This window comes from Echinops telfairi, unplaced genomic scaffold (genome assembly GCF_000313985.2).
Source record: "Echinops telfairi isolate 266 unplaced genomic scaffold, ASM31398v2 ScPeMD7_36;HRSCAF=134, whole genome shotgun sequence".
Classification (NCBI taxonomy): Eukaryota; Metazoa; Chordata; class Mammalia; order Afrosoricida; family Tenrecidae; genus Echinops; species Echinops telfairi.
Genome location: NW_022103934.1, coordinates 113,041 through 130,091, shown reverse-complemented (window position 1 = coordinate 130,091; position 17,051 = coordinate 113,041). Strand labels below are relative to the sequence as shown.

The 17,051-nt window shown below is 41.2% G+C and overlaps 1 protein-coding gene and 1 pseudogene across 1 annotated transcript in view; one reads left to right on the top strand and one right to left on the bottom strand.

Annotated features, from left to right (window-relative positions):
• The window catches only part of LOC101641387 (lysosomal alpha-mannosidase-like), a 140,992-nt gene that overhangs the window by 110,092 nt on the left and 13,849 nt on the right, over positions 1–17,051 (bottom strand). The window lies entirely within an intron of this gene.
• LOC115869690 lies at positions 10,136–10,235 on the top strand (annotated as a pseudogene).

The window sequence follows — 17,051 nt, the reverse complement described above, 5'->3', positions numbered from 1 at the left end:
AATCGCGAGTCCCTGCTGAGCCGCAGTGTGGTTCCTAGCCCTGCACCATCACTTTCTTTCCCTGGGTGTGACATGCAGAGTCCCAGGCCACAGAGGCCCGGGTCCGAGACCGAGTGGCTGCCTGCATGGGCCCTCGTGTCCCACGTTCCCGATCCCCTGGTTTTTGTTTTTCCTGTGGAGCATTAAAGCTGAACGTGGGTTGAGTGCTGCTTGTGTGGCAAAACGTGAGTTTATCACAAGGAATACATCCCCCAACTTGGTGTTTAAGGCAGATGGCGACTTAAAAACGAAAGATTGCAGCAGTGCATGCATGTCTCCCAGTGTCAGGAAGAATATATCTAGTAAGGGGCACATTTCGTGGTATTTCTTTGGCTGTAAGGCAGACACATTGTGCTTGTGTGAGAAACAAGAGGAACAACCCTGGCGGTGGGCGCTATTCTACAGTGGGATGTGGCTGAACACGCTTAATAGAGGCGACGGCCTATTCACAGAGATCACACACCCAGTGTTCGTCGCGGATCTGAAGGCTGGCTGAGGCAGCATCTGTGCGGGGCTGGATGCTGCTGAGTCAGACACAGGATTTGCTGCCAGCAAGCCACACTTCTCAGTAGGTTGAAAGCTTTTTGGAGCAAATCCCATGCAGGTAGGTTCCCACTGTCTGAACAGCCAGTGAGCGGACCGGACCGAGAGCAAAATGAGAGGCATGCTAATGAAAGCCATCAAAATCCTTAAATGATCACTGAAGCCTGCAAAAAGCTCTTCATCCTCTGTAATAGAAAGTTAGGCAGCATTCCGTGTCATAAATGTGATGTGCAAATAGGAGAACGCCAGGATGCACAGTAATTTTGAACATGGTGAAGTAAAATAAATTGATGAGTAAATCATGTGGGTAGCCTCTGGAATATGACTGGGGAATGTTTCTTTTTAAATCAAAAGTAACACTAAGATAGAATGAAAATCTTTAAAAACCCCAAACTCACTGCCATTGAGTGGATTCCAACCCATAATAACCCTATAAAACTGCCCGTCACAAGTCTTTTCTGACTGGCCCTGTGAGTTTCCGAGACTGTATCTCTTAACGGGAGTAGAAAGCCCTTTCTGCCTCAGAGAGGCTGGTGGTTTTGAACTGCTGACTTTGCATTAGCAGCCCAGTGCATATCCACTACGCCACCGGACCTCCTTTCAGCAGCCCTGTAGCACAGACTAAAACTACACCTGTGGGTTTCTGAAACTGTGAGTCTTTATGGGAATAGAAAGTGTCATCTTTCTCTGCAGAGCGTTTCTTGTTCTGACCTGCTGGCTTTATGGTTTGCAGCCCAGCATATAATCCGTTACTGCAACCAGGGCTTACTGGGCTGGCATTAGTATGTGGATACCAAACTTTGCATATTGAAACGCAACAAAAAGGCATCCTTTTACATAGAACTAAAGAGGAAAGTATATGGAGACACGAAAGCGTGAGGCGGCCGCTGGATGTGTCATCTCAAAACGAATTTAAATTCAAGTATCCTGTTTGATAACTCCAATGACAATAGCAAATCTTTTATTTTTGCTGTTTAAATTTTAATTCACCATGCAGTATAATTGTTATGCAAGAAACCCCACCCCACCCCGGTCACTAATGGGGGTTCTAGTGGTGCTATCAGGGAAGCATTGGACTGTTAATCTCACATTGGCTGTTCAAACCCACTAGCCACTTGGTGGGAGAAAGGCGAGGCCATCTGCTTCATCTGCTCCGCCTCGGGAACCATGTATCGGATCGCTATGAGTCGGAACGGATTCAGTGGAGTGGGGTTTTTATATTAACAGGGTGATCCAGATCCGATGACCTCAAGTGCATTCTTTCCACACTGAGTTGCTCAAATGTAACTTCTCTAGGTTAGCATGGCCGGAGCTACACACTTGACTCCGTGGCGCACTAGAGCATTGGCATTAAATCATTGAAATACCCATTCATCTTCCTAAACCAAACCCCAGTGCTGTTCACCTGTTAGCTCCATAGGGCTTCCAGGCCTATGAATCTTCACGGATGCAGACTGCCTCGTTTTTTCTCCTACGGAACCACTGAAGGGTTTGAACTGCTGCTCGCTGCCCAGTGCTTACTCCACTGTGTGCTGACTCCACCAGAGCTCTTCCCCACGATGGCTACATTTCTCTTCTTTCACCTGCATGTTCAAACTAAGAAACTAAGTCCCTTTTAATTGTATCCTTTTTGTGCTATTTGTGTGTATGGTAAAAATAAAATCAAAAGATTTCCCTGTTTGAACTATTTTTATTTGTAAGATTCAGCAATATTGTTTGCTTTCATAATATGTGAAATCCCCAGTATCAGTTTCTAAGGTTTTCCATCACCTTTAGCCGGAGCTTGGTGCCACTTAAGCATTCATCCCTCCCTTCTCTCCCAACTGCCCCTGCTAACCATTTCATCTGCATATATATTCCTATTCTTGATATGTTATTTAATTGGGATCAGACAATATTTACCCATTTGCATCTAATTTATAGTATTTTATTTTTTTATTATAGATTTTCCAAGGTTCAGCCACATCATAGCATTTATGAGAATTTCATTGTTTTATTACAGAATAATGTACATTTTGTTTATCTATTTCTTGATGGATATTTGGATTGTTTCTTCTTTTGGGCTATTTTGAATAAGGCTGCAGTGAACACTGATATCAAAGTATCTGTGCATTCCAGCTTTCAAATTTATTGGGTGGCGTAGTGCTTAGACATTGGGCTGCTAACTGCAAGGTCAGCAGTTCGGAACCACCAGCTGTTCCTCGGGGAAAGACTGGGCTTTCTACTCTCGTACAGAGTTATAGTTCCAGACACTCAAAGGGGCAGGGCTACTCTGTCCTACAGAGTTGCTATAAGTTGGCATCAACTTGATTGGTAGTGAATTTGGTTTTTCAGTTATGATAATTGTATGTTTAACTCTTGAAGAACCACTGAACTTTTCCAAGGAGCCTGCACCATTTTACAGTACCATCAACAATTTCTTCATATTTTCCCAACTCTTGTTTTCTGTTTTTTCAACTAGCCAGCTTAGTATGGGGGAGAGTGTATCTCCTTTGTTTATCTTTGTGGTTCCGAGTGGTCGAAGTTCTTTATATGTTCTGTGTACTAAGTCTTTCTCAGGCAGATGATCCGGGATCATTTTAGCCCAGTCTAGGTTGTGGCTTCACTGTAATGATAAAATAACTTGATGGTTGAAAATTTTAATGGAATGAATGCCAATTGATCTATTTTGCCTTTTGTTGATTATGCTTTTAATATCATACCTAAGAATTCATTGTTGAAAATTGGTATGTGAAGAAAATAGGGCTCCTATTCTTTAAAACAGTGCATGTTTCCAAACTTGAAAAATATATAGAGAAAAAATGATCACTAAATACGTGAAATCTCAGTGCTGTTGTTCGGTGCTGTCGAGTCCGCTCTGTCTCACAGCAACCCCGTGTAACAGAAGGAAACACTGCCTGGTCCTGCATCATCCTCACAGTTGTTCTTATGTTGAGCTCCTGGTTGCAGCCACCGTTTCACTCCATCTTGTCAAGGGCCTTCCTGAAATCTCGCTAATTGTAGAAAACCGTGGTGTAATTATGTGTCTGTTTTCAGCCTTAGCGTTCCTCACGCTACAGTGGCTCCGATTTTGGACTGGAGTTCTCCTGGAGTACAAGACCGGTAGTGTCGCCACTTCAAGTCAAATTCAAACCTTCACTCAAAACTATTGAAGTTTCTTAGTTCAAAATCTAAAAGTTGTGCCTCATTATTAGCATCCATTCCTAAAGGCCTAATGAGCACACGCCACAACTATGCTCTTCCTGCCTTCTACTTTGACGCTGCGGAGGTGGGAATGGAGGCTTGTGTATAGGACACCGTTGGATCCTTCATTGCCGGGAGGAGACCATCTCCAGGTGGAGATAGGGGCTCTGGGGTCCCAGTGGACTCAGACCAAAGCCTGGGGCACTAAGCCACCTGGGGCACTAAGGCCTATATGACTCAGAAACTTAACATGTCCAAGCCAGAGCTCTCACACTTTCCCCTCTGCTAACTAATGTCCTTCCCACCTAGCTTTCCCATGTCAGCAACCATTCACTCTATCAGAAGATGTACTCAGTTCACCTCCGTCCTCTTTGCCTCTCATCTTCCACATCTAGGAAAGCACCATGCTCAGTTGGTTTCAGACCAAAATATGATCACAATCTCGTGGCAGCAACTCTAGTCCAATCTACTTTGAGAAATATGGTGTAGAAAAGCAACCTCTGAACTTTCTCTTGCTTTTTCCATTGTCATAGGAAAGTTAAGCTTCACCTAGCAATGAGAGGCATATTTAAAAAAGGTAAACCCAGTAAGAAATCCGTAACCTATTGAATAACAATCTATACTTGAGGGGGCCCCCTTCAGGAAGTTCATGGAAAAATTCCATTATCTTTCAATTCCATTTTTCTATGAACTTTTGAAGGCCCCTCATATTTTATATCTCCAAACTTTTACAAGATGTCAGTATTTCCCCTGCCTTTTGTCTTTTGCAGCAGGTATTTCCTCTAATTACAAGAATACTTTATAACCACAAAAAATTGCAGGTTTATCTGCAAATGTCACTTTGTTAAAGAATTCCACCACCACCACCACCACCACCACCCCCTACACCCTCAGTTACACCCAATCCTTTTTGTGTGAATACCATTGCCATTTTCAGAATATGTTAAATCCAATTTAGATTAAAATTAGCATTAGTCATGTCAATAACAAATTGAATGTTGTTGTTGTTGTCTTCAAGTCTGTTCTGGCTCATAGCAATCCTGTGTACAATAGAAGGAAACACTACTTCATCCTGGACCATCTTCACAATGGTTCTATTGAGGCCATTGTTGCAGGCACTACACCAGTTCATCCTGTCCCGGGTCTTCCTCTTTTCCAATGCCTTTTGACTTTACAAAGCAGGACTCATACAGTCACTATGAGTCAGAATTGACTCAGTGGCCAGGAGTTTGAGTTTAATTGAATGTTACCTTTTCCTTCATCTACCCCTTGCCCTATGAGACAAGCTTCCAGCAAACAAAGGTTTGAAGCTCTTCACTGTGGGGATGGTATTTTCATACCCTCTCTGCTATGTTGGCCAGTTATAGTGTTTATGAGTCCACTGGAGCTGTGGTGTCCACTAGCCAGACGTGGCTATTGACAATTAAAATGAATTAATATCTAAAAGAAAATGGTTCCTTAGTTAATGCTACTCATGTGTTAAGTTCTAAATATCCATATGTGACTAGTGACGTCCCTATTGGACTATCCAGAAACAAAACATCTATATCTCCAAATAAAGTTCCCTTGACCAGTGCGGCACAAGAGCACTCACCGTGAGTGACAATCCATGTCTGTGATGATTCTGTGTGCGATCCCCATTTTCAGTCTCATAGATCAGAAGGCACAGAAAGCAAAATATAGAGTGCCTGCCCATCTACAGTCTAGCATAGAAGACAGTTTAAGAACATCTGTTACCTGTAATAAAAGGGACTAACTCGAGTGTCAGGTTAACCTGCTTAAAAGGGAAAATCATTCACCTGAAGACTGAGAAACTTAGTTGGGTTTCGCTGGGCACGTGGTAAGCTATATACATGAGCAGGGTTGGCAGCATATGTGATGAGTGGGCGTGGAAAGAATACTTAATTGGGAAGAGTGAGTGTGTAAGTCCTGCATTACTGTCCACTCCTGGGTAATGCCAGTGTTGACTGAAACAAAGAAAACAATGTGTAGGTTCAAGGGTAAGGGGTGTTGTGTGACGCAGACTGGAGGAGGCAACGGCAGTGGGTTATTTAAAACTGTGCTCACTTCTCTGCACTATTTGAAGGTCAGAGGGCAGCCACTGAGAGGCATTACGCAGGGATGGGTGTGACTTAAAACAGAAGGCTCCAGTTCCAGTACTCCAGATAGATTTTGGAAATGACAACTCTGAGTGAATGATGTCAAGCAGGAACTTATTATGAGCAAGTTAAGGATGTCTGGGAGGTGGCCTCAACATGGGGATTGGCTGTCACAAAGTCAGGCAGATAGCGGATGGATGAGATCACGTAGACATAGATGGGTCAAAGAGCACGTCAGTCACTAGAGTGCTCATTCCTTGAGTTGCAGGCCATTGAGCAGTGAATGCTTCTCCAAGTGGAATGTGTTTGTGGATAATCTGGGGCATGTTAAAATGCAGGTGTTTATTTCCCATGTCTTCTGTGTAGTTTCATTAGTCCTGTTGGTCTAGTGGTTAAGTGGTTGGCTGCTAACTGAACGTCAGTGGTTTGAACCCACCAGCCACTCCACAGAAGTAAAGTGTGGCAGTCTGCTTCAGTACACATTGCCTATGGGGCAGTCCTGCTTTAGTCTATGGGGCCTCTAAAAGTCGGAATCCACTTGGCAGCAACAAGTGTGGTTTGGGGTGTAGATTGTGAGTCTGTGTTCCTAACAAGCTCTCAGTTTGTCCCGAATAGCCAGAGTATAGACATGAAGTTGTGGGTTAAATGTAGGCTGTTAGAAAAAGTGGCTGTTAGAAAAAGTGTTAGAAAAAGGAAAGCTACTCCTTAAAAGGGAGACATTGATAAAATGATCATGCAAGAGACAGATCACTTCCAATGAATTCAAAAGGTGGAAGAGTATGAGTCAGCTGGGACTGAGAATATGGGAATAGAGGGTGGAACAAGTTTCTTAGAGAAAATTAAAGTGATTTTCTGATTTACTTCTTGTTCAACCCAGTATAATATTGAAAGAGAACATGTTCAGGAATCCTCCCTGATTTCTTGAAAGACTGAAGACTCCTGGTGTCATGGTCTAAAAAGCAAAGAGAAACACAGTTCAAAGAGAGTAAAGAAATGTTTATTGCAAAATCAACAGGAAAACGACCGATGTAGACATGAAATCAAAATTAAAAAGCAGAGTGCAATAGAAGAGGTTTAACCGCACATAACGAAAAACTGATGGCCCACGATGAGCACACTGACCACACTTGCATCATATGTTCTCCCTGAGACTGCACTCGTTATGCTGTGCTGTGTGCTGATGGACAAGGAGCAAGTTATGTAGGAGAACACACACACTCATCCTTGGACCCCCGAGTCTCAGGAGAAAACCACGTTCCACTTTTCCAGCCTTGTTCTGGATGCTTTCCATGCTCTAGAATGAGGGAACTCTCCATGTGTTGTCCCATCCAGCGGGAACAGCAACGTGGGTCCTGGATAGAGGGAGCGGGACGCTAAGAATGGAGATGAGACAAGAGGCTGAGCGGTTCTGTGTTCTCTCAGTTCTCTCTGAGTTCTCTCTTTTTTTTCCCACAAGCCGCAGCTTATCAAGGCAAAAAGGAAGGGAGTGCCCGCGGGACATGCAAATCAGACTACTACTGAACGCCCAATCAGAAAACTTGCAAAAGCACACCCAGCGCAGGTGGTCAGTAGTTTCCGATCAGGTCCGTGGGAATGACATCACCTTATGCTAATTAGGTGAAACAGCACATATGCTAACAGGGTGCTTGTTAGCCAATACAAATAAGGGAAAAGGCCAAGGCCACCTGGACTTTTCTGTAAGGCAGCAAAGGGAAACGGAAAGTCTCCAACCCGGCCTGAGGCTGAGAGTAAAGCCTGTTTATGAGATCTTGGCTGTTGGGGCCCATGGTCCCCCGGCAATGTGTGATCCTGTTTTCAAAAGGAAGAAGCGTGCACAGCTGTATGAGGAATGCAGGTGTGTACTCTAGAAGGCTGCTCTGTCTTAAACGCAGATCTGCTCAGGGTGGCACATTGCCTTGAGCCTGAGAGCAAGTCTTGTCCAGGGAAAGGGCTGAAGACCAAGAACCTTTGATTCCCTCCTACTCAAACACTGTCTCCCTCCATCGGCTTCTGTTCCAGGTCTCCCATGTGGCACACAGAGAGCTAGTCCACTCTGGGCAGCTGGCTACCCAGGTGACCATCTTCTGCATCCTTGCTCTCACAAGTAAGCGTTTCAACGGCTCCGACTAGCTGTGTGGACCAAGCATTATCCATCTACTTCCCTACTTCTTAGTGTTCTGCTTGCATTTCAAGTGACTTCTTGAGCTCAGCGAAGACATTCACTCAACTTCTAGAAGCTGTAGCCAGGAAATGGTGAGTACCGTAGAGAAATGGGTTATCTTGGCACAAGGGGGTGATGCAAAGTATGATTTGGTGTGGAACCAGCTATGTGTTCCATGAGCTGTCGTTCTTCTTTGAAGTCAAAGGTAACAGATGAGGTCATGGTCTGAATCCTAATCAGCTTCCTAAGCCCCTGCTCCACCGTCACTGGGCGCTTTCCTACATATGTGGGTTTTCAAGTCTTGATTACCTTCCATACGTGACTCTCAGAGCTGGCACCATGCAGCCTTCACATCTTCAGCCTGGGCCTTGGTGCTTAGGGTGGAGTAATAGGATCTCCTGGGTGGAGCCTGAAGATGGAGCAGCTCTGCCAGGTCCTCCGGAGCCAACCTTGTCCCTGAACTACAAACATTGTTCGTGGCATTGCGGTCTTTTCTATATAGTTCTAAACTCTCGCTCTACGTCACTGCCTGATAAAATGAAAAGAGAGTGGAACAAGCCTGACTTTTATGGGATCTTACATGGGGCTCGGAACTTGCATGACCTCAGCAAAGGGATGAGACAGGAGACTGAGTCCAAGCGGTTCATGTGTGGGTTGCCCAGAGCCATTCTTTTTTTTCTCGTGGTGAGTAGTTTTGTTAGAGGCCGTTAGGCGTGCAAGGAGCATGATAACGCAGTCAAGTTCCTGCCCTCTCAGGCTTTCTGTGCTTACAGGTCGTATTACATTTCTAGAATTTGTGGCTGCTTCCAACAACCTTAGATTAAAATGTAAAAGTAAAGTTTTCATTTGCTACAAAGTCCAAACTCACTGCCATTGAGTCGATTCTGACTCATAATGACCCTGTGCATTTCTGAGACTATAACTTTTTATGGAAATAAAAAGACTCATCTTCTTTCCATGGAACTGCTGGTGGTTTTGAACAGCTAAACTTTCTGTTAGCAACCCAATACATCAGCCACTCAATAGGCCATCCACTACCACCAGTGTCAGTAGTTGTTGGTAGGTACTGTTGAGTCAGTTCGCACTCGTGGTGGCCTGTGTACAACAGATGAAACACTGCCCAATCCTGTGCCGCCTTCACAATTGCTGTTATGTGTGAGCTCACTGGGCAGCCGCTGTGCCAATCCATCTTATTGAATGCCTTCCCTTTTTCCATTGCCCTTCTACCTTACCAAGCATAACATCCTCCAGGGACTGGTCTCTCTTGACAATATGTCCAAAGTACTTGAGCTCATCCTTGCCTCAAGGAGCATCCTTGCTGAACTTCTTTTGAGACAGATTTGTTTGTTCTTTTGGGAATACTTGGTACTTTCAGTATTCTTCACCAGCACCATAATTCAAGCACAGTGATTATTCGGTAGTCTTCCTTATTCAATGTCTAACTTTTGCATATTATGCAGTTGAAAATACCGTGACTTGGGTCAGGTGCACGTTAGTCCTCAAAAGTAACATCCTTGCTTTTCAACACTTAAAAGAGGTCTTGTGCAACAAATTTGTCCGATGAAATGCCCCCAAATGTGACTGCGGAAGAGGTGCACTCTCAAAGTTGAGTTGACCATAAATAAGGTCTTTAGGGCCATAAATTTCTAATGGGATATGACTCAAAATAAGAAGGAGCAGCTGCAAATATCAATTAATAATTGGAAGGTGGGATGTACAAAGTATGACTCTAGGGAAATTAGAAATTGTCAGAAGTGAAATGGCATGCATAAAGGTAGATATCTTAGACCAGTGGATCGAAACCTTCCTAATGCCGTGACCCTTTAATATAGTTCCTTATGTTTTGGTGAGCCCCCCCAACCATAAAATTATTTTCGTTGCTACTTGATATCTCTAATTTTGCTACTGCTATTAATCGGGTGACCCCTGTGAAAGGGTCATTCGACCCCACAAAGGGTTGCGACCCACAGGTTGAGAAGTACTGTCCTAGGCATTGATGAGTTAAAATGGACTGGTATTGGCCATTGTGAATCAGACAGTTGTGGTTTACTATGCCAGAAGTGACACCACATTCAATATTAAAAAGAACATTTCAGGATATATCTCGATGGTGCTCGCTTTGGCAGCACATATACTAAAATTGGAATGATACAAAGAGTAGCATGGCCTCTGCGCAAGGATGACGTGCAAACCCATCGTTTCATATTTTTTAGTATATGGAATACAACTGAAAAGGGTAGAAGTCAAAATTCTGGGAATCATCAATATTTCTATGTATGACAAGGGTACTTTTTCTAAGGAAATTTCAAATGAATAGAGACTGTTGTGGAAAATCTGGAGGAGAGAGTCCTATACTGGAAGGCAAGGGAGAGGTGGGTGGCTAGGAGGACTTCTGGAAGAAGATTAAAAGCATAGATTCAGAATAAGACAGTTTATGAAGTGGGTGGATGTAGACGCTTGCAGAGAACAGAAAATAGGCTTTTATAGACTAAACACAAAAGCCAATCTAAGTCAGCCTCAGATTTTGTGAGATTACCTTTAGTTGAATATTAAGAGTCAGTTATGTCTTCCAGATTCAAATATAATTCTATAGCAGAAAAGAAAAAAGCATAGCATACTACTGAGAAATATAGTAGAGTAGAACAAAGTTTTGAGTAGAGTGAGATGAAGCTGAAAGTAAAAGGCAAATTTGTGTTACAAAATTTGAAATATGGTAGTAAAAATACTAATGCCTAAATATCAATAAAATAGTAATACAATTATTTCTTTTGTATAAGACATATGTTTCTTAAATATATAGCTATTTATTTGTTTCTTCAAGAAGTACTATATTACAGATGATAAGAAGATGTATTAAAAAAAGAATGGACTTCTGATGCAGGGGGTGGGGGAGAGATATATCTTGATGTATAATGCTGTGATGAGATAATAACTATATGCATACAAGGGAATCCAATTAATACAACTATTATTCAGCTTTGCTCACCAATCACTATTGTCAGTGATAGAAAAATTGAAGAATTGTACCTTCTTCATTTTTAAGTTGATCAAGCATATAGTCAAGATAATTATCTTGATAATTGATAATTATCTGACTGGGATGCAAAAGTTGGAAACAAAGAACAATAAACAGTAGATGTATCATGTACTTTGGACATGTTATCAGGAGAGCAGTCCCTGAGGAAAGATAGCATGCTTGGTAAATTGGAGGGGCATCAAAAAAATGAAGGCCCTTGACACAAAGGACTGACCAGTGGCTCTAACAATGGGATCAAACATAACAATTGTGACCATGGCTCAGTATTGGGCAGTGTCCCGTTCTGCTGTGCACAGAGTCAATAAGAGTTGGAATGGACAGGATGGTCCCTAAAAATGAGTACCACCATACCAGAAATGCCATATTTGGATGGCTTTAGCAAACAGAAGTTTATTCTCTCGTTCTTTCAAAACCAAGAAGTACAAATTAGGAGTCCCAGCTTTCTGTCAGCACTAGGGAAATGTCCTCATCTACTTTCAACATCTCCATGTGTCTTGGTATTATTTTTTTTGCCCTGGATCTAAAAGGACATGCTTTGCTCTCAGCGCTTCTTCCATAGTGGTAGTAGGCTCCCCTTTCTTTGCTAGGTTTTCTCTACTATTGTCTCTTATAAGTAAAAAGGTTTTGCATGCTACATCCTAGGGAAGGTCACCTTACATTGGATCAAGTCTGTGACTTGAATACATGTGTTTCATCACCCCTGACCCCTTTACGACTGCTTGGTTGATCACATCATGAGAATGATCAACTCAACTTCTCTCCCTGCCATTGAGCTGATGATGCCTCATAATGATGCTATAGGACAGGGTAGAACTGCCCCTGTGAGTTTCTGAGACTGTAACAGTTTATGGGAGTAGAAAGTCCAGTCTTTCTCCCATAAAGCTGCTGCTGGTTTCTAACAGCCGACCTTAGAGATTGCAGCTCAACATGTAACCACTACACCACCAGGACTCCCTCCTGTGAATGACAGCAAAATTGAGTAACTAACAAATGCCATCATTACTTAACATCCAAAGCAGTGAGAATCGTCTCTCAATCAAGTTGATACATATTTTGGGGTGACTCAGTTCAATCTATAACACCATCTAACACAGTGGTTCTCAACCTTCCTAATGCTGTGACCATTTAATACAATTCCTCATGTTCTGGTGACCCCCCCCAACCATAATGTCCACCAACAGTATTAGAACATGTTTACATCTACCCCAAACACCAAAAACCTTGCTTGTTCACATCTCATTCTGCTTCATTCATAATATTATCTGGCTCCACATATAGCATGCAAGGCACACTCTCACTTTCTAGCTTGTTTCCACTTTTGTCAGATAGCTCTTTAGATAACGTTTTCACATCCATAATCATTTGCCATCTTGTGAATCCCACTAACGGCGACCTTGTGTCAATTTAGAGAGATTTTCAGTAGCTGTTAACCTTTTAGAAGTAGACAATTCTTTCTTTCATAGATAAAATAAGCCCAGTAATGATAAAAGAATAGAAATAATAAAGACTACAGTGTAGATAAATGACGTACAGAATAGATGGGGATATAAAAGAGAACTTTTAAAAAAAGATAAATAAAATTGACAAACTGTTAGCTAGATCTACTCAACAAAGAGAGAAAATACAAATAAAATCTGAAATACATATGGATATATTACTGTTGTGTACACAGAAATAGAAAAATAAGATAACACAATGACAATTTTACACCAACAAATTCGATATTCTAGGCAACAAGGCAAATCCCTAGAAACAGAAAAAAGTAGCTAAATTGACAGAAGGCATAGAAAAGTTCAACAAAAGCCAATAAGGAGATTAATTCAGTAATCAACATCATACAACAATGAAAGCATCAGAATGCTGCCTTCATTGCTGAATTCTACCAAACAACAATTTACATCAATCATTCTTAAACTCCTGTGAAAAGAGAAGAATAAACACTTCCTAACTCATTCTATGAGTTGAGGATTACTCTGATACTAAAGACAGATACAGAAATGATCAGGGGGGAATAATCTCCCCAATAAATATAGGTGTTAAAATATGCAACAAAATACTATAAAAGCAAACCCAAGAATACATTGTAAAAATTATGCCTCAGGACCAAGTGAGGTTTAATCAGAAAGCAGGGATAGTTAAACATTAGAAAATTTTACAGGGATAGTTAAAAATTAGAAAAAAACACTGTTGATAACAACAACAACAACAACAAAGTCAATCAAATGAAGGAGAAAAGAAAAAACATAACGTCATTCCAACTGATATAAAGAAAGTATTTCATACAATCCTACTCTTTGGTGATAGAAGCACTCAACATACTAGGAATTAGGGACATTCTTTAACATGAAAATAAGCACTCAGCGAGCTCATACAAGTATCAGCAGCATCATAAAGAACCTTCATAGAGCAGTAATTAAGGAATCAGGTGTTAAAAACCAGACAAGGCCACAGTTTGAACCCATAATTCCTGTATCTCTCCTAGTGTTGTTTTTTTTTTAATCTTTTTTCTCTAACCCTAACCCTATCTCTCCCAGGTCTTAATTGCTCCTATTGCTTTCACCCTGTTGTGTGTTCCAGTGGGTCTTAGGAAGACTGTGAACTTAATTCTTCCAAAAGGAATTGATTTTTTGAATATAGAAATAGACCTTTCTTGTACAAAGGATTACTTTTCCATCTGCTGCATTTTCTGCATTTTCTAGTCCTGAATAATTCACAGTCAAAGGATAGAGAGATAAGTTCCGTGTGTTAGTTATATTATTAAATTTGACATAGGACGCCAACCGTCTGAAGGTAGATGTAGTCTGGGAAGGGACAACTCAGGTGGCCAAAGTTTGGAGTAAAGCATAAGACATGGTATGCTGACTTCTCAGTTCCTCAGAACTGCCCTTTTTTTCCCCAAAGTTTTTTCCCAAAGTTCTTCTGCACACTTTACAAGTGGCATGATTATACAGAACTGAAGCTGCTCCGCTGTTTATATGCCTACATTAACCAAGGTCAAAGGTACAGCAATGCTCAATGACACTGATGAATGATTTTTATCCTAGTCTCACTCCCCTTTATTCTTTTTTTATTATTCTCTTCTTTTACAAAATATCATTTTATTAGGGGCTCATACAACTCTTATCACAATCCATACATACATCAATCGTGTAAAGCACATTTGTACATTTATTGCTCTCATCATTCTCAGAACATTTCCTTTCCACCTAAGCCCCTGGCATCAGCTCCTCATTTTCCCCCTCCCTCCCCACTCTCATGAACCGTTGGATAATTATAAATTATTATTTTGTCATATCTTACACTGTCCGACGTCTCCCTTCACCCACTTTTCTGTTGTCCATCCCCCAGGGAGGAGGTTATATGTAGATCCTTGTAATTGGTTTCTTCTTTCCACCCCACCCTCTCTCCACCCTGCCAGTATCGCTACTGTCCGCACTGGTCCTGAAGGGATCATCTGTCCTGGGTCCCCTGTGTTTCTAGTTCCTATCTGTACCAGTGTACATCCTCTTGTCTAGCCAGATTTGTAAAGTAGAATTGGGATCATGATAGTGGTGGTGGTGGTGGAGGGGGCCAGGAAGCATTTAGGAACTAGAGGAAAGTTGTATGTTTCATTGTTGCTACACTGCACCCTGACTGGCTCGTCTATTCCTCCTGGAAATCCTTTTTTTGAGAATATGTTATGTTGCTAATTTAGAATATATGTGATATTTTAGGACTTACTGGTTTTTGAGGATGTGGCTGTGGATTTTACCCAGGAAGAGTGGGTTTTGCTGGATTTTTCTCAGAGGAAACTCTATAGAGATGTGATGATAGAAACCTTCAGGAACCTAGCCTCAGGTAAGGATGGTTTCATTTTCCTTAATTATTTCTCTGATAGATAAATGTAGTATAATTATGGACCTTCTTATAGCATTTGGGTTTAGGAATTGGAATACAATCTTCAGTGAGTTCCTCTTGGAATAAAAATCTGTGCATTACATTATCTTTTTTTAAAAGCCTTGTTTAGATCCTTAAGGCTCTTTAAGTGTTGTAAGTTGAGCATTGGCTTTATGATAACTCTGTGGCAAAGAGAAATTTGTCATTTGAAACCTCAGCAGCATTTTACTATGTTTATTGCATATTTGATGTGATGATTTTACTAAAATTAGACTCACCAGTCAATCTCTAGAGACTAAGCTTTAGGAAAATGTTCTGTCTGTCTCCTCTCATGATCTGTCTTTCCCTGTGAACACCATATTAATCATACTAACTTTTCCCTGAGAGCAAAGGAATGCTCATTGAGAGTACAGGTAGGATTTATCCAATGTCTTGGTGTACTAGGCAGGTGAGAGTCCTTTGAAGGATCAAGCCTGTTGGGATTGAATTACATGTGAAGTAATCAATCCAACATAATCGATGGCTTTGAGGACATGAACTTGCACATGTACCTGAGTTGACTTTTGATTTTTCATTAATCTTTTCATGCCTTCTATGTTTGTGGGAAAACAGGCCCCCCCTCCACCCCACTTTTAACATTACCCTTTTACACATGCAGTGCTTGCATTACCTTTTATTTTGCTTTTCTAATTATACCCTACTTATATCACTATCATTTTGAATTGTTCTGTATTTATTTCATTGTCAGGGTCTTACACTTTGGATCACTGTCAAAATGCTATAATAGCCAAATGCCTCAGTCTGTCCTTTTTCACATGTGCCTTGGTCCTCATAAAATTTCCTTTTCTGTTTTATTTTGTGAAACTCCATTTAAAATCATTGGCTCAGTTTTTAAACAGGACAATATTGGAGAAACATGGTCCATGAAGAATGATTCCTGGTCCCCCGTGTCAGGAGAAATTTATGAGTTCCCTAATATTGAACAACAGAACAATCATGGAAAGCACTTGAGGTGAGTACTAGTCACCTAACAGTGAGAAGTACCTCAGGAGAGTTTAAAGTATCATTACATTTTTGGTATTTTATGTGTATGTGTAACATTAGCCCAAGTAACATACTTACATAATTTTTATAACATAGTATTTCTAGAAAAATGAATCTGAAATTGGCTAGTTCAAACATAGCTCACTTATAATAGAAAGCCCATTCTCTAGAACTGTTTTTCTATAGTAATCTTGCCCTCTGTGAGTTGACTCTATGCAACAAGAGACAACTTAGGGGAGAAACACCTTGTAGGTGTGTGGTCATTGGCAATTGATAAGTTAAATCCTCACAACGTGTTTTCTGTTTTCAACAGAATATATTCAGTAGAGAACCTCTGTGAAAGTGAAGATGATACAGTGCAGAATGATGGAGAAGGTAATCACTATGGGAACATTTTCACCTGGATTGGAAATATTACTAAGCTTACAAGGACAATTGATGAAGTAAATCCTTTTGAATGCTTTGAATGTGGAAGAGCCTTCATGGATCACTCATCATTTATGCTTCACATGAGATCTCATAGTGAATTTAAAGCTTATCATTATAAGGCATCAGAAGAAGACTGCAGCTTTCCTTCTTACCTAAAACCATATGTGAGAGAGATACACTGTAACCACTATGAGAAACCTTGTAATTGTTCCCTAACCCTCACTGGACACATAAGAACTCACAATGGAGAGAGGCCTTATGAATGTAAGGAATGTGGAAAAGCCTTTAGCCATCTCACAAGCCTCACTAGACATATAAGTACTCACAACGGAGAGAAGCTTTATGAATGTAAGGAATGTGGAAAAGCCTTTAGCTATCTCACAAGCCTCACTAGACATATACGATCTCACAGTGGGGAGAAGCTTTTTGAATGTGTAGAGTGTGGGAAAACCTATAGTCATTCTTCAAACCTCACTAGACATATGAAAATACACAGTGGAGAGAAGGCTTATGAATGCAAAGAATGTGGCAAAAGCTTTAGTCTGCCCTCATACCTCACTAGACATTTAAGAACTCACAGTGGAGTGAAGCTGAATGCATGTAAAGAGTGTGGGAAAGCCTTTAGTTGTTCTTCATCCCT